The sequence below is a fragment of the Cervus elaphus genome, chromosome 20, assembly GCF_910594005.1.
Source record: "Cervus elaphus chromosome 20, mCerEla1.1, whole genome shotgun sequence".
In the NCBI taxonomy this organism is placed as follows: domain Eukaryota; kingdom Metazoa; phylum Chordata; class Mammalia; order Artiodactyla; family Cervidae; genus Cervus; species Cervus elaphus.
In genome coordinates this window covers 51129930-51148276 of record NC_057834.1, presented here as the reverse complement: position 1 = coordinate 51148276, position 18347 = coordinate 51129930, and positions in this window count along the sequence as shown.

Genomic DNA, 18347 nt, shown 5'->3' with positions numbered 1-18347 from the left:
TCTGACTCAGGTCTTCACACCCTAGAGCATGTCAGCTAGCCCTTGGAGCTCCCGGAGGGCACTGTCCTCAGTGAGAAAGGCCCTGCTGGGTGGTGGCCAGGGACTTGGACAGCAAGGCCTGGGGAAGAATTCTTTCCTTCTATCCCTCCCTCACCCTTCAGATCTGTATGCCTTTTAATAATTATTAAGTGCTATTGTATTTATTTATCTATTTGTTTGTGGCTACTCTGGGTCTTTGTTGTTGCGTGCAGGCTTTCTCTAGTTGTGGCAAGCAGGGGTTACTCTCTAGTTATGCTTGGGCTTCTCATTCCAGTGGCTTCTCCTGTTGCAGAGAACAGGCTCTAAAGCACATGGACTTCAGTAGTTGTGGCATACGGGCTCAGCTGTCCTGCAGCATATGGAATCTTCCCAGATTGAATCTGTGGCCCCTGCATTAGCAAGTAGACTAACCACGGCACCACCAGGGAAGTCCTCCAATTTATATCTTTTGACCAAAAGGTCAGAGTAGGAAAGGAAGGCAAGAAGAAAAGAAACTGTGTGGTTGAGGAGTCATAATCATCCTCCCGGGATGCCCCACCTCCTGCATCTCCTCCTTACATCTCTCCTTCTGGCAGCCCCCACTTCTTTCTGTCACTTGTCTCCTCTGGGTCTCAGTTCGTGCACGTCCCTTGGGCTTGCAGTATTGTGCTGACACTATTTTAAAAGTTGTTCCTCCCCTTGAAGCATCTTGAGTTTCTTTCCCAAGGAACACTTACCACTTTGTGCAGAAACTACTGATGACCTGACTACTCCACCATGCTGTAACCCTCTCAAGGGCAAGGATGAGTCTTCGGCATGTTGATGTTCTGATACTCAGTGTGGTGCCCACACAGAGCAGGTCCTCAAAAGCGTGCTCACTAGAGTAAGCAGACATGAGCAAGAGGGCATTGACTTGGCTGCCAGGGCTCCGCTAGTGGTCCAGCCTGGCACCTATAAGCTGCTCCTATAAGCCTGGATCTAGGCTGGGCCATGAAATTAAGACGCTTGCTCCTTGGAAGAAAAGCTATGACAAACCTAGACAGCATATTCAAAAGCAGAGGCATTACTTTGCAGACAAAGTTTCATCTAGTCGAAGCTATGGTTTTTCAAGTAGTCATGTACGGATGTAAGAGTTGGACCATAAAGAAGACTGAGAGCCAAAGAATTGGTGCTTTTGAACTGTGGTGTTGGAGAAGACTCTTGAGAGTCCCTTGGACTGCAAAGAGATCCAACAAGTCAATCCTGAAGGAAGTCCACCCTGAATATTCATTAGAAGGACTGATGCTAAAGCTGAAGCTCCAATACTTTGGCGAACTGATGCAAAGAACTGACTCACTGGAAAGGAGCCTGATGCTGGGAAAGATGGAGGGCAGGCAGAAAAGAGGGCAATAGAGGATAAGATGATTAAATGACATCACCAACTCAATGGACATGAATTAGAGCAAACTCCAAGAGATAGTTAAGGACAGGGAAGCTGGTGTGCTGCAGTCCATGAGGTCACAAAGAGTCAGACATGATTGAGCAACTGAATAGCGACAAGCTGGGCTGGGCAGACCCAAACCTGAAACCAGGTTCAGAGGGCAGAGCTCAGCCTCCCACTTCTGCTGCTGAAGAGCAACGTTAAAAGAGACTCTCTCTCCTCACAAGTGCCAACTGCAAATGCTGGGCCAGAGCTGTCGTTCCACCTATTTTTGTTTTTTTTTTCTGCATCAGCTCCTCAAGATGCCACTTGGGAGAAGTGGGACTCTTCAGATTCTTGGACATGAAGAACTCTTTCCAGCCTCAGGCCTGGTTCCACTCCGGGATGGGGGAGTATTGATTTGAATGCCTTTAGCAAATGACACCTCCCAGAGGCCCTCGGACTCACGGCCAAAGCTTATTTCTCTGGGGAAGGAAAGCGCCTTACAAAGTAAATAGGGACGCTGTGTTCCCTGAATGGAATGACACGTTTAAGAACAGCTAGTGTTTTATTTTATCAAGGCAATAAAAGTCCTCTGTAGCCAGAAGGGCTCAGAGAGGTGGAAAAAGTAACCCTGAACTCAAGAAAGAAATACAAAATCTCTGGAGTCTATAGATACAAGTTATCTCCCAAGCCAGCTCCAGCCCCAGGCAAAGCCAAACATGGACATCATAGCCACTGCTTCTCTTATGGCTAATCGTGTGCCTTCTGTGACAATGGAAAGGTCCAATCTATGGGATTCTCCCCATCCCTCACTCCTTCTAGCTGTCTCCTCCCTCTCTTTTTTTTTTTCTTATCTTAAAATCTTATTTGTTTATTTTTGACTGTGCTAGGTCTTTGCTGCTGCACGCAGGCTTACTCTAGTGTGGCAAGAAGGGGCTCCTCTCTAGATGCAGTGTGCAGGCTTTTTATTGCGGTGGCTTCTCTAGCTGCAGGGCACAGGCTCTGGGTGTACAGGGCTCGGTAGTTGTGGCGCACAGGCTTAGTTGCTCTGCGACATGTGGGATCTTCCCAGACCAGGAATCAAACCCAGGTCCCCTGCATTGGCAGGTGGATTCTTAACCACTGGACCACCAGGGAAGTCCTCCTCCCTCCCCTTTTCTCTCCACGTATTCTTACGTTATACTTATAATCTTTGTCTCTTTCTTTTAAGCTTGCACACATGCACATACACACACATGCACAGCCACCCACCCACACACACACACAAACACACACATTTTCCTTGTGACATGCCTTTGAATCATATTTGCATCTCCTTTATCCTTCTCAGCTCACAGTCTCTGGACCCCAAGTCACCCTCCCCCACCACACAGATTCCAGGATCTGCCTTTTCACAGACAAATATGAATTCCTGTTCAGTTCAACTTCCATTTATCTCAGTTGTTATTAAGCACCTACTATATATAAGGGGCTTCCCATGTGGCTCAGCGGTAAAGAATCTGCCTACAATGCAGGAGACGAGTGTTTGATCCCTGGGTCAGGAAGATCCCCTGGCAAAGGAAATGGCAGTTGACTCCAGTATTAATGCCTAGGAAATCCCAGGAACAGAGGAGCCTGGCAGGCTACAGTCCATGGGATCACAAAAGAGTCAGACACGACTTAACAACTAAACAGCAAAAACGACAATAACATTCATAAGGTCCTGAACTAAGGGCTGAGGCTACAAAGATGAATAAGATGTTAAGAGTTTATTTGGGAAGAAATGTAAACAAATTCTTTGTGTACACTGGTGGTGGTTTTGTCGCTAAGTTGTGTCCGACTCTTGCGACCCCATGGACTGTAGCCTGCCAGGGTCCTCTGCCCAGGGGATTCTCCAGGCAAGAATACTGGAGAGGGTTGCCATTTCCTTCTCCAGGGGATCTTCCCAACCCAGGAATTGAACCTGAGTCTCCTGCATTGCAGGCAAATTCTTTACTGACTGAGCTATGAGGGAAGCCCCTTGCGTACACTATGTAAGTTATAAGATAGAGATGTGCACAGATCTTGAGTGTTCAGAGTGGATGACTATCCTGGGACTTAAGGGAAAGTTTCCAGGAGAAAGTGATACCAGGTGAAGAAAGATGGGATGGAATTTCCAGAAAGAGGCAGCGACATAAACACAGGCATGGAGCCTAAAAACTGTGGCGTAAGAGAGGAGCCCCCCTGGAGCAGTTAGTTACAAGGGATGTGCAGGAGATGAGTCTGATGAAGTACTAGGAGAAAGGGTCTCAAAGGCCCTTGAAGCCAGGTTAAGGGCTTAGTCTATTGTGTACAAGCTGGGGGATGCGTGAATGGTTTCAAGTGGGGAAATTGCAAGACATTCATTGGTTGCAAAGTGAAGGATGGCCCCACAAGTGGCTAGACTGCAGGCCGAGTGTGTTTTGCAGGTGTCTGTGATTCTCCAGTTCAGAAAGGATGCGGGTGTGGATGAGGAGGGGGTGAGAAGGGTAGGGGAAAAAAGCAATAGATATGAGATATAACTGGTTTTTTAAAAAGTCATCATTATTTGGTGGTTCTTGGAATGTTGAGTAAGCAAGACAGTGTGTTGAGTCATTCCAAGTCTCTGGGAGGCAGTGTCTTTATTTTTTTTTTTTTTTAAATATTTATTCATTTATTTGGCTGCACCAGGTCTTAGTTGCAGCATATGGGATCTAGTTCCCTGACCAGGGATCGAACCTGGGCCCCCTGCATTGGGAGCTCAGAGTCTTAACCACTGGGCCAGCAGGGAAGTCCCCGAGTGTCTTTAATGGCACACGGATGATCAGGGTAAAGTCCTGGTTTCCAGGGCAAGAGTAAGATGGTTAGAGGGCCTAAGCATTAAAAAGATTGTGTTGTCCCCCCCACATATATGTTAAAATCTAATCAGTGCTGACTTATAATAAAGGCCAAGAGAATTTTGTTTTTTCCTAAGATATCATCAGCTTAAATATCTATGTTTTAGTATACATGCTGCTGCTGCTGCTGCTAAGTCACTTCAGTCGTGTTCGACTCTGTGCGACCCCATAGACGGCAGCCCACCAGGCTCCGCCGTCCCTGGGATTCTCCAGGCAAGAACACTGGAGTGGGTTGCCATTTCCTTCTCCAATGCATGAAAGTGAAAAGTGAAAGTGAAGTTGCTCAGTCGTGTCCGACTCTTAGCGACCCCATGGACTGCAGCCCACCAGGCTCCTCCATCCATGGGATTTTCCAGGCAAGAGGACTGGAGTGGGATGCCATTGCCATCTCCTTTTGTATACATAGGTCTACCTAAATAGGCATGCACCCATATGTATATTCTTTTTTAAAAAAAAATGTATTTATTTATTTTTGGCTGTGCTGCATCTTCATTGATGCTTACGGGCTTTCTCTAGTTGTGGCGAGTGGGGGCTACTCTCTAGCTGCATGGGCTTCTCATTGTGGTGAATTTTGTTGTGGAGCACAAGCTCTAAGCGCACAGGCTTCAGTAATTGTGGAACACAGGCTTAGTTGCTCTGAGGCATGTGGGTGTTCCTGGACTGAGGATTAAACCCACGTCTCCTGCATTGGCAGGTGGATTTTTATCCACTGTCCCATCAGAGAAGTCCCTGTATAGTCTCTTACTGTTACTTTTTTCCTTCACAAGCCTTTGGCTCCATCGTGCCCTGGGAACGTGTTGTGTCTGCCTGCTACTGGAGGCAGTGGTTTACGGCGTACATGGGGCAGGAAGGGGTGAAGAGGCAGTGTTGCCATGAGCTCCAGTGAGGAGGGCAGGAGACAGGGAAGGGGGTCTGGGGAGCAGCAGAAGTCTGGGTGTAGGGGAAAAAATGATTATCTTCATAGATGGAGGGGGGTGAGGGGGACAAGAAAGGAGGGTAAGAGTGAAAATACCAGTAAGAGAGGAGGTGTGATTGGGAAGGAGCATCCAGATGATGGGAAGTGGGAGCTGAAGAGTCTGGAGGCAGGTTGGCCTGGAGGCAGGAAGGACCCTCAGCCTTGGACGCTGAGAAAAGTGGGATGCCAGCGTGAATGGACACGAAGGTGGCGTGGGAAGTTGGTAGGCTCCAAGGTCTCAGGGAAGGAGACACGGCAAGGATGGGAATTGGGGGCCTTGGGGATAGTGGAAACCTTGGCATTGGGGTTGAAAGAGAGCTGATCAAGGCAGCCGCTCATTTCCCACCTTTCCTCAGCTCCCCTAGCAGCCCCTGGCACTGCCTCCTCATCCCCTTACTGTGTCCTCCCTACCCGGTGCCATCAATAACAGCTTACCCACGAGGTCACACCAGAGACGACGGTGGATGACTGAGGGGGCCGCCGTGGAGACAGAAGCTCACACCCCTCGACAGGGACCACCCCACCCTTCCCTCTCTCTGGCCTTTGCTACTGCCCTGCCTCATTGTAAATTCTCATCCAGTTCCACATGCTGGGGCCTCCTTCTGAGTGTCTCTCACCAGCTGTGTATGTGTGCATCTTCTTCACAACTTTCCCTCAAGTTGGATTAATTCTATTATAAACTGAGTGCAGTTTTCAAATACATACTTCATGGGTTTCTGTCTGCTCAGATCTATTGAGCCAGTACACACACACACACACACAGGGGATCCTTACACATAGTTCCAAAGAGCTCTCCCCATGCTGAGAAATTCTTTGAAGTCTCATAGTATGTAACTCAAGTCCACCTCCACCCTCTCTCCCTTCATCATTGGCTCTTTTTCTGCTCGTACGATGACCAGTACCACCTAAACTCTTCTGTGCGTTTTGAACTCTCAATCCTGCCTTGTCACCGTCTCTCCCTGAGAAGGCCTCCTACTCCTGACCCCTCCTCTCCCATCTTCTCACTGCTCAGCTTCCACAAGCCACTTCTGCACACTGCATTTTGATCTCCTCAGTCCCCTGTAAGGATCTTCTGCCTCTGCTTAATCCATGAAGTCCAAGTGCCTCAGATCTTTTAGGAACCATCCTCATGTCTAGCAACTGCAGGTCCTGCTGCCCCTTCACATACAGTTCTCCATGAATAAGATAAACCTTCTCACCATCGTCCTGTGGGCCTAACACATGGGATGTGGAAGATGAGAAGAGATGATCACTGGATGCTGATGAGGCTTCATGGAGAATACATTAAACCACTCCCTAGACTCACTTTTTCCTTTGATAGCAGTTATCAAACTGTTGATCAAAGGATTGATATAAAGATGGTATATCTAGATTTCAGCAAAGCTGAATTTTTATAAATAACCTTCTGCATGAGATTGAGGAAGCAGGGTGAACTGGTTATACTATACTCCCACATATCTGGTGTGTGAGACTAGATTAGCTCAGGTCAGTGTTAAGCTATGGTACCAAAGAGGCCCTAGAGTGACAGTGGGGTAAGAAAGAAACACACAGCAATCTGGACGGCCCTGTCTGTTGGGACAGTTCTGTCCCATGATGTCGATCAAGGACCCAGGTTTCTGCCATATTGTACTGCCTTCATCTTCAAGTCCAAGTGAGTTGCTGCCATACCCATTATCCAGTCAGCAGGCCAGGGAAAAGAGGATATAGAAAGTTAGCAAATCCAGTTTTTAGGAAGTGAATTAGACTTGGCATATATCACTCCCACTCAATTCCCACTGGCCAAATCCAGTCACATGGTCTCCTAATGCCACGGAAGCTGGGAAATGTAGTTTCTTTTTATATTTTTTAATATGGAATTGTAGTTGATTTGCAATGTGTTAATTTCCACTGTACAGCAAAGTGATTCAATTATATATATACACACACACACATATATATATATATATACTTTTAAATATATTTTTCCATTATGGTTTATCTCAAGATATTGAATAAAACTCCCTGTGCTCTATGGTAGAATCTTGCTGTTAATCCATTACTTATAATAGTTTGCATCTGCTAATCCCAATCTCCCAGTCCATCCCTCTGACACCCTCATTCCTCTTTGGCAACCACAAATTTGTTCTCTATGTCTGGAGTCTACTTCTGTTTCACAGATAGGTTTATTTGTATTATACTTTAGAGTCCACATATAAGTGATATCATATTTGTCTTTCTCTTTCTGACTTACTTTACTTAGTATGGCAATCTCTAGTTCTATCCATGTTGCTCCAAATGGCCTTATTTCATTCTTTTCTATGGCTGAGTAGTATTCCACTGTATATATGTATCATATCTTCTTTATCCGTTCATCTATGGATGGACATGTAAGTTGCTTCCACATCTTTGCTATGGTGAATAGTCCTGCCATGAACATAGAGGTGCATGCATCTTTTTAAATTATAGTTTTGTACAGATATATGCCCAGGAATGAGATTGCTGGATCATATGGTAATTCTATTTTTAGTTTTTTGCAGAATCTTCATACTGTTTTCCATAGTGGCTGTACCAATTTACATTCTACTAACAGGGTAGGAGGGCTCCCTTTTCTCTACACCTTTCCAGCGTTTGTTATTTGTAGACAATTTAATGATGGCCATTTGACTAGTATGAGGTGGCACCTCATTATAGTTTTGATTTGCATTTCTTTAATAATTAGCAATGCTGAGGATCTTTTCATGTGCCTATTGGCCATCAATATGTCTTCTTTGGAGAAACGTCTATTGAGGTCTTCTGCCCATGGGGTTATTTGTTTGTTGCTGTTGAGTTGTATGAGCTGCTCACATGTTTTGGTGTTTAAGCCCTTGTTGGTCACATCATTTGCAAATACTTTCTCCCATTCTGTAGGTTGTCTTTTCATTTTGTTTATGCTTTCCTTTGCTGTGCAAAAGCTTATAAGTTTGATTAATTCTTATTTGTTTATTCTTGTTTTTATTTCTATGCCTTGAGAGTATTGTTATAATTTATGTCAGAGAATATTTTGCCTATGATTTCTTCTAGGAGTTTTATGGTGTCATGTCTTATGTTTAAGCCATTTTCAGTTTATTTTTGTGTATGGTGTGAGGGTATATCCTAACTTCATTGACTTACATGCAGCTGTCCAATTTTCCCAGCACCACTTTCTCAAGAGACTGTTTTTCCCTGTTATATATTCTTACCTCCTTTTTTTGAAGAGTATTGATTATAGGTATGTGGGTTTATTTATGGGCTCTCCAGCCTGTTCCATTGATACTTGTATATGTTTTTGTGCCAATACTACGCTGTTTTGATTATTGTAGCTTTGGTAGTATTGTCTGAAGTCTGGGAGTTTATGCCTCTTGCTTTATTCTTTTTTCTTCAGAATTGCTTTGTGTCTCTTATGGTTCCATATAAATGTTAGGATTATCTATTCTAGTTCTGCAAAAAAATGTCACAGGTAATTTGATAGGGATTGCATTAAATCTGCAGATTGCTTTAGGTACTATGGTCATTTTAACAGTAATAATTCTTCTAATCCAAAAGCATGGGATATTTTTCCAAAGAAAATGTAGTTTCTTGATGGGTACCCTGAGCTCAGTCAAAACTCAGCAGGAAGCACAAGTCTCTATTACAAGGAAGAAGGGGAGAAGATACATACTGGGGACATAGCAGCCTCCTCTATAGCAAACTTTAACCAATCATTTTTCCTTTTTAGGCCTCACATCCCCATCTATTACAGGAGGGCAGCAATATTTTACCTGCCCTTTCTCACAGAGCTATTTGGATAATGAAATTGGACACATGAAGGCTTTAGATTATTTTTTAAAGTTTTTTTTTAAAGCATTATGCTAGAATGCAAAGTTCTGCAGACACTGAAAAACCTGTCAGTTTTTTATAAAGTTAGACAAGCACTTGCCATATGATCTAGCAGTTCCACTCCTAGGTATTTGACCAAGAGGAATAAAAATGTATGCTCACATTAAAAACCTGTTATAAAAAATGTTGATAGTAGTTTATTCATGGAAATAATCCAAATGGATAAAGGAGCCATGATATATCTATACAATGAAATACTATTTACTCAGCAATGGAAAGGAATGAACTAATGAATATATGAAATAATTTTGATGAATCTCAATGCATTATGCTAGGTGAAAGAAGCCAGACTCAAAAGGCTTCATGCTGTATTTTTCAATTTATATGATATTCTGGAATAAGTAAAGTTATAGGAATAGAAAGGCTCAGAGTGGGAAGAGCAGTTGACCACAAAGAAGCTTAAGGAAAGGATGGAGGTGGTGGAACTGCTCTATAACTTCACTAGAAAAGGCACATTTATGCACTAATTTATACTTTAATAACCTTGACCAAAAAAAGAACAAATGTTATGCTAACTCAAGCTATTTTATTAATAAAATAAAATATGGTGCACAGCCTTCAGTAGTTGTAGCACGCAGGCTCAGTAGTTGTGGCACATGGGCCTAGTTGCCCTGTGACATGTGGAATCTTCCTGTGCAAGAGTTTAACCCGTGTCCCCTGCATTGGCAGGCAGATTCCCAATGGCTGGACCACCCGGGAAGTCCTCCTTTTGCTCTTTATCAGATGAAGCTCAGAGTCATTCAGTCATTTGATGGTCTCCTACACCAAGTAAGTGACAGAGCTGCCGTTTTAGTGTTTTGATTTCTGCTCTCTTCTCTTTCAATGCCATCATGCTCTTTAGGAATTTTGAATATTGTCAGATAAAGACTGCCTTCTCTGCCCCCCTCCCCCCTGCCCAATCTACTAGTCTGGAGCTGGAACAACTTCAGACTAGTAGGTTTAAAAAAAATTCTGGGTCTGCCCTTCCCTCGTGCTCCAGGCAGGGCCCTCCAAAGCCTTTCTGTCTCCATCGTGGTCACTCTCTCCTCCCTGGGGAGGACAGTGTGACTCAGGCAGCAGGATGGGACCTTTCTCAGACTGTGGGAAAGTAACTCAGAGACTTCCAGAATTCTGCTGACTTGTATCTCAGCAATAGCCCCCTTCCTCCAGGGCATGGCAGTGGTGCGCCTAGCCACTAGAGCCCCAGGGCTGGAATAAACAGCAGAGGAAGGCAAATGCTGGGCTTCCCTCGTGGCTCAGTGGTAAAGAATCCGTCTACCATTGCAGGAGACATGGTTCAATCCCTGATCTGGGAAGATCCCACATGCTGCAGAGCAGCTAAGCCCGCGCACCACAACTACTGAGCCTGTGCTCCAGAGCCCAGGAGCCACAACTACTGAAGCCCATGCACCCGAGAGCCTGTGCTCTGCAAGAGAAACCACTGCAACAAGAAGCCTTCACACTGCAACTGGAGAGTAGCTCCTGCTCTCTGCAACTAGAGAAAAGCCCGAGTAACAACGAAGTCCCAGCACAGCCAAAAATAAATAAATAAATAAAATTATTTTTTAAAAGTCAGATGCTGACAGCCACCTAGTCAAGGAGGACTGTGAAAGGAAAGGGGTACAGGCACTGAGCAGTTAAATGCTTCCTTGATCTGTGCATCAGAAAGATTGGCCAAACCTGGCCAGTTCACATCTATCTCTTTTCATTGCCTAAGTCATTAATATTTGTACTGAGCATTATAATGAATGAAGTGTTTTCACTTGGGTCAGGTGGTTTGATTCTCCCTGCAGGGAAATTGATATTCCTATCATCCTTCTCTGCAGGTGAGAGAAGAAAGACCTGGAGAGCCAAGCTAAATCAAGCTAAGCTATGATCCAGCTAGAAATTGGTGAGGCAGGACCTGACCCCACCTTCTGCATTCAAAGTCCACATTCCTTTTTTTCTTTTAATCCACATTCTTCCCTTATATCACACTGTGTCTTATTCTTACACCCAGCAGACACAGCATCTGCCCTTGCCACACGCACGGGCTGGGGGAAACATCAGTAAGGACTCTGGCTATGACATTGAATCAAATGGCTCTGATGTGCCCCCAAACAGCTCCTCACTGGCAGTTGCTTTTTAATAGTGTACCTGTCATTTGTGAATTTTTTAAATCAATTTTTATTTATTTAAACCCATTATATGTTTCAGATAAAGTAAGCTCTTTGAATATTACCCTGCCCTCTACAAAATGCTATTTCTCTTTTTATTTCTCATGAACTGATCTCTTCCAAGTTGCAATAAATGTTCTCCATTCCCACTCTTTCAGGTTATTTGAAGGAATCATTTTAAATCTTGCCTTTTATGGTTTTATTCATATGCTCTGCTCCAAGCCAGTGTACAGTTTATGTGGGTCCACCTTGGTCCTTGTCCAAAGAGGGTAACTGCCAGTAAGACCTCATTTCAACACAGTCCCCAGGGCATGGACTTCATTGATGCTTTCAGAACTAGGCACTTTGGGGAAGGGAAGACTGTCAGAGGGTTTACGGAGCAGAATAAAGTGATGCTTCCCTTTTAATTAGGGATTTTACTTTCTCCCAAGAAGAAGGGGTATAAAATGCCACAGCTGTTTTACCCTTCAAAACCTGCCTCCTGTCGCATCGCACTTCTTCTGTGGTTCACTGTTTTCTGATTTACCTCACCCCGAGTAGTCCTGTTCCGTTTACCCTCCTGCTGGCTGTGGCAGGCCCCCTCCCAGAGCCCATGAGTGTTGGAGCTTTTGTGCTGCCTAATTACCTGCCCTGTGGCAGCAGAAGGAGACTGGCCCCAGCCGGAGCCCAGCTGGAGCGAGATGGAATATTAAGACATTTTCCTTTCTTCTGAGTCCTTGTTAATTCTTCCTGGTGGTGATTAGCCAGTTATTTTTAGCTCCATCTAAGCACCCTGGTTAGTATTCAGTGCTGGTTTAGACAGCACTGAGGCACACTCTACACACTAATGCTCTGATTCTGATTGGTCCCATCGCAATGAAGGAAATAAACCCTCAGGACAGGCCCCCTCTCCTGCTTCTCCCTGAAGTTCCAGCTGCTGTCCACCAAAGGGCCTGCTGCTCTGGGGCCAGGGACAAAGTCTTATGGGAGGGGTCTGGAGAATGAGCAATTTAAGAGCCATATGAGGAGGCTGGAAATAACACTGCACCGGGAATGAGGAAACCAAGGTTTTAGTTTGAATTTTGTCACCAGCTAGCAATGTCACCCCAGTTATGTTACTTGCCTTTCTGAGCCATCAGTAAAAGAGTGTGGCTGGGCCAGCCAGTCCCTAAGTCCTTTCCGGGACTAAGGTCCTACTGAATCGCTAGATCTGAACAGGAGCTGAATGTGAAGACACCCGAGCTTGTGTGAGAATGCGTTTAGAACAAGATGGGTGTCCTTTTCTTTCTTCCTTTGATTCACTTACCTAATCCTTCCATGAAGTGGTTGTTCTCACTCCATGTCCCTGCCTCAACCTCCTTTCCCTCCACGTTAGTTCCATAGAACCTCAGGGCTGCTGGGCATTCTGGGGAGCCACTGTGGATGCAGCAAAAAGCATGACTAGGGAGATTCAGGCACCTTGGTGCAGTTCTGATGACAAGAAAGAGGAAGTCATTGGAGTTAAAGAGATCCAACTCCATCCCATTGAACCAGCCTAGGGGTGATGAATTCTCAGTGATGAATCTTACTATACTTCCTCCGGTAAGTCTAGACCCAATTCAAAGGGATGTGTGCATCACTCATTTGCCAGCAGCTCACCTGCCTTTGGTCTGATGGATGGAAGGGCAAGCCCTCCACCTGGGATGCCGTGTCTGCCCTTCCTCAGTTGTAACACGGGGATAATAGCTGCCTGGGTAATAGTCATAAGGATTAACTTATGAATTCATACATATAACTTAACCAGTTGCCTTGCACACAGTAGGTGCTACTCTGCTTTTTTATTAATGCTGGTTTGAAATCCAGTAATAATCACCAACTTCTATTGAGTGCTCACTCTGGGCCAAGCAGTGTGGCATATAAGTGTGTCTGGTGCTCTGCAGTGAGGACCACTGTACCCCTTTTTACAGATTAAAAACAGAACTATAGGAAGTAAGCCATTCGTACAAACTCACAGTGTACATGTGAAGCTGGACTTCAACTCAAGCTCTCTGAGACCAGGGTCTGAGCTTTCAACCATTCAAATATACACATATAGCCTCTAAACATGAAGATGTGATCTTTTAAAAGCATACATCTTCAGGGTTGCATTCACATTAAAAACTCCCATTAGCCCTACACAAAGTAGATTTTAATAGATATTTTATTGATAAATTGAAACCATGGCCAGTCCCCCCTTTGTAACCCACCATGTGTTCTGTGTTCTTGTTTCTCTTGTATAGAAGCTCACAACAAGCTCCTCTATGTCTCCAACAGAATTTTGCATTTCCCTCATCTCATTTTCTAGCTCACGGGCTGTGATATCTGTGCAGTTTTTGTCCAAACCAAATCAGCTGTGGACCTTACCAAGAAAGCATCCTGTGGCTTCAAGACCTCCAGTGAGCTTCCTTCCAGTCAAGGCTCCAGGCCTTCCCCTCACTGTTTTCCTTCTCATTCCACATGGCTCCTGAGAGCTGGGCTTGCAAGCTCCTCTTAGACCTTCTCCCCTTCTTCTCTGAGGGCACCACTCTCCCTGGGCTGAATTCTGGCCCCTCTGTGACCTGGTCACAGTATGACGGTCACTTCTGAAATAAGTGGACAGCATAACAGCCCTAGAGACAGTCAAGCAGGGTTAACCTGCTGCTGGGAGGCAAATGTCAGAATGCACGGTGTATTCACCTTTGCAAGTTCTCACCGTGTCTACTAAGGCTGTGCCTTGATTGATCCGTAATCCGTGACGGTGCAGTTAAGATATGTGTGTCCGGGACAAAGACATTCAGGTAGAACAAGCTGACTGACTCTTCAAGTATAGGTCAGGTGGGACCAGTTCTATCCAGCTGGGATCTGGGGCAGCCTATCCTGCCTTACCTCCTGCTTGGTCCCTCTGTACAGAACACGGTGTAGCTGAGTGACCCCGCCCAGTCACCGCAAGGGGAGAAGGCTTTAAACTGCTGCTGTTTGCACAGAGGTCAGGCAAAGGCAAGCCCAATGCATCGTATTTCTCTGCAAGCAGGTCCCACTCAAAGAACCCCAGCTGGCTGACACCTGCCCCTCCCTCACTCTGAGGTTTGGAATTTAAGGAAATTCTTGTAAATCCTCTAATGCTGGGGACTGCGCATTTTATTGCAATTATAAACAGCACCCAATGTCATAACAGGTGCACTGGGGAGCTTGGTTAAATAATAAATGCAACCTGCTTTGTTTCCTATTCATCCAGCCCAGCAGGCACCGGAACAGCTGGGGGTGCGGGTGGAAAGCAGCTGAGCAGAACCACAGGGCTGTACTGCTTCAAGAGAATCAGGGAGGGCGTGTTCTCACCTTGGACTCTGAGAGTACAGTGCCGATATTGACACATGACAATTCTTACACACCTATGTGGTGTGAAGTATGTGCTAATGCTCAGTCTTGTCCGACTCTTTGCAACCCCATGGACTGTAGCCCACCAGGATTTCCAGGGTATCTTCCCAACCCAGGGATCAAACCCATATCTCTTGTGTCTCCTGCATTGGCAGGCAGATTCCTTACCACTGCACCACCTGGGAGGCCCAGTTCAAATGCCAGTTCTTCAGCTATGTGCCCTCAGGCAGACTGCTTGATCATTCAGACCTGTTTACCCACCTGTGAAATGAAATTACTAATAATTAGGGTAATTCTGAAGAGTAAATGAATTACAGGTCTGGCTATAGGGCTTAGGCTCCTCTGTCAAGACTCTGTCCATTCCCCTGGAGCAGTGTTTGGAAAATCAGCTTCTGAAGCCCATCCTTGTTCAGAGAACCCCTGTAAAGCCAGGGTTAAAAGTGAGGTATGGATGGAGCACCTCTCACCCATTGTCAGGGCTATTATTTTAAAAAGTAGAAAACACCAAGTATTGACAAGGATGTGGAGAACCCTTGTATATGGTTGATGCAAATGTGAAATGGTGCAGCTGCCATGGAAAACAGAAATGCAGTTCCTCAAAAATCTTTAAATAGAATTATCTTATGATCCAGCTATTCCACTTCTGGGTATATGCCCAAAAGAATTAAAATCAGGGTCTTGAGATTTTTGTACATTCATATTCATGTCAACATTAGTCACAATAGCCAAAAGGTGGAAGCAGTCAGTGTCCATTGACAAATAAATGGATAAATGAAATGTGGTCTATGTATACAACACAGTATTATTCAACCATAAAAAGAAAAAAAATTCTGACACGTGCAACAGCATGGATAAAAATTGAGGACATTATGCTAAGTGAATGAGCTAGTCACGAAAAGACAAACATTATGTGATTTCCCCTTATGTGAGATACCTAGGGTAGTCAAATTCCTAGGGACAGAAAGTAAAATAGTGACTCCCAGGAGTTAGGGGAGAATGGAGAGTCGTTTAAACAGTATAGAGTTTAATTTTGCAAGATGAAAAGTTCTGCAAATTGGTTGCACAACAATGTTTATATACTTAACACAACTAAAATATGCATTCCAAAATGGGTAAGAAGGTAATTTTAACGTTATGTGTTGTCAGCTGAACAAATGCACAACCTAAAAGTTGAGAATTATGTTTTATTTGGTAGACAAAACTGTGAATGTAAGCCTTGGGGCACAGACTCTCAGATATCTCTAAAGGACTGCTCCAGAGAGGTAAGGGAAGAACTAGGATATAGGGGAGTTTTGCCAGAAAAGACAAGGTAGTTGGAACTTGGAAAGAGTACTATTAATTAAAGAAAACCAGACATCTCAAGTTAATGAATTTAGTACTCTTCTATCTATGGGGAGATGAAAAGGTCTGGGCTTGTTGAAATCATTCCTTTGATAGGCACCTCAGCTATCTGAGGTCAGTGTCCTGTGTTTCCCCATCCTGAGTCTTCTCCAGGTGCACCTCTGGGGAGTGGCTGCGGTGGCTTGAGGCTCAGTGGTGAACATCCGTTTCTATCCTGAGTTCTCTCTGGGCTCACTGTCGGGGTGGCTGTAATGTGAAGACTTGATGGCTGCAACATTCTTTGTTTACTGACATGGTAGGCAACATTCTTTCACTCAGAGTATTTTATGAGAGGGAGGGGAGGGGAGGAGAGGGGAGAAGAGAGAAAGTTATAGAGCAAAATGGTAGTGATGGTAGTAGCTAGTAACAGGGTTCTTTCAACCAATGCAGGCACTGAAATGCAGCCTCCATCATTCCAAATTAGGGCTGGTGGTCCACGGTCAGCTTTGTTGGCATATGTGTATGAAAATGCAGACCTTTCATTTGTTTTATTTTCTCAACCTATGGTGGTGGTAAATAATTACAGTAGTAAATGCTAGTTGATCACTAATCTGGGCTTTGCATGTATCATTGCCTTCAATTTTTCCAGTGCTCCAATTAAGTAGGTATTATTATCCTCAATGGGCAAGTGAAAGAACCAAAGTTCAGGGGGTTGAGTCAAAGCTGAGTCATGTCATTAGCTAGCACTTGGCACATAGCTGTTGTGGTCATAATGGTGTGTGCTAGGCACAGGGGCACGGGTGTAGCTGGGGCTTCTCTGTGGTCTCTGGGTGCCCCCAACACCATGGAGGAGACAGACACAGTGAGAGAGGCTCAAAGTGGAGCCTTGAGGTTACGGGAAGGGATCTCAGAGACACTCGGGGGTTCATGAAAAGGAGGGGCACTCCTTTGGCAGCAAAGGGGGAAAGTAAGGAGGCCTAAGTTCTCAGAGACAGGAGTAAATAGTAGATGTAGGTGGAAAATAATATTCATTACCAGGGGAAAGGGAAGTGCAATTACAAACAAGATTTACTAATGTGGGTAAGAGGTCATTAGGCTGGGAAAACCCTAAGCAGGGATTGCTACTGCAAGCCCATTTAAATCCATATGATTTTAACTAATATTTATTGAGCCCTAATTGGATACTAGTCTCTGTTCTAAATTCTTTACATACAATAGTGCATTTAACCCTCACAACAAACCTATGAGACCAGGCTTATTCATTATACTCATTTTATAGTTGAAGAAACTAAGGCTCAGAAAAGTGAAGTGACTTAGTCCACCACCCCAGAGTCAACAGAGAGGAATAGCAGAGACAGGTTTCAAATCTGGATCACTTCAGTTCAGTTCAGTCGCTCAGTCGTGTCTAACTCTTTGCAACCCCATGAATCGCAGCACGCCAGGCCTCCCTGTCCATCACCAACTCCCGGAGTTTCCTCAAGTTCATGCCCATCGAGTCGGTGATGCCATCCAGCCATCTCATCCTCTGTCGTCCCCTTCTCCTCCTGCCCCCAATCCCTCCCAGCATCAGGGTCTTTTCCAATGAGTCAGCTCTTCGCATGAGGTGGCCAAAGTATTGGAGTTTCAGCTTCAGCATCAGCGCTTCCAATGATAGCCTGTCCAGAACCTGAACATGGTGATGTAGGGTAATTATGTAACCAAAATGATTTGTATCTAGTCATAAGCATGAGTAGCCATCTTGTTTGGTAAGAAATTAGTATTTTGAGATTGGTTACTGATATTCTGTTTTGTGTATTTGTATGTGTCACAGTGCTCACAAAAACCCTGGAGTTGAATGTGAGGCACTGTAAAGAGGGGTTGGGGCTGAGAATGTATAATGATGCTAAATGTTGCTTCCAACAATGAATCTTAACTTCACCCATGTAGACTGTGTGTTCAGCACACAGTTAGCAGAGATCATGAGAGAAGCCTGCAGAGATCAGAAGGAACATAAATTAGTCAGGAGGTGGTATTTTTAAGTGACAGAAACCCAACTCAAACTAGCTCACACAAAGAGGAAAACCTGTTGGTTTACCAAACAAGCTTCCACAATGGCCTGGAGTGGAGTCAGGGTAGAAATACCTGAATGTCCTTGCAGACCTCCTCAGGTATCAGTCTCCACCGAAGGCATCATACTGTCACTCTTTTGAAATTTGCCCAAAGACATTTGTATGAGAAACACTTAGAGAAGTGAAGTACAGGAGCATGCTAAAAATGTAAATATCCCCAGAAGGGATTCTAAACCTATTAAACCAGACTCTCTGGGATGTGGCCCAGGGAGTTACATGCTAAACAGGCTTCCTGGGTGACTCTCTCAATTCAGAATTTGAGAACTTCTGTCTACATTACAATAATAGCTATAGTACATGTCATATGATCAC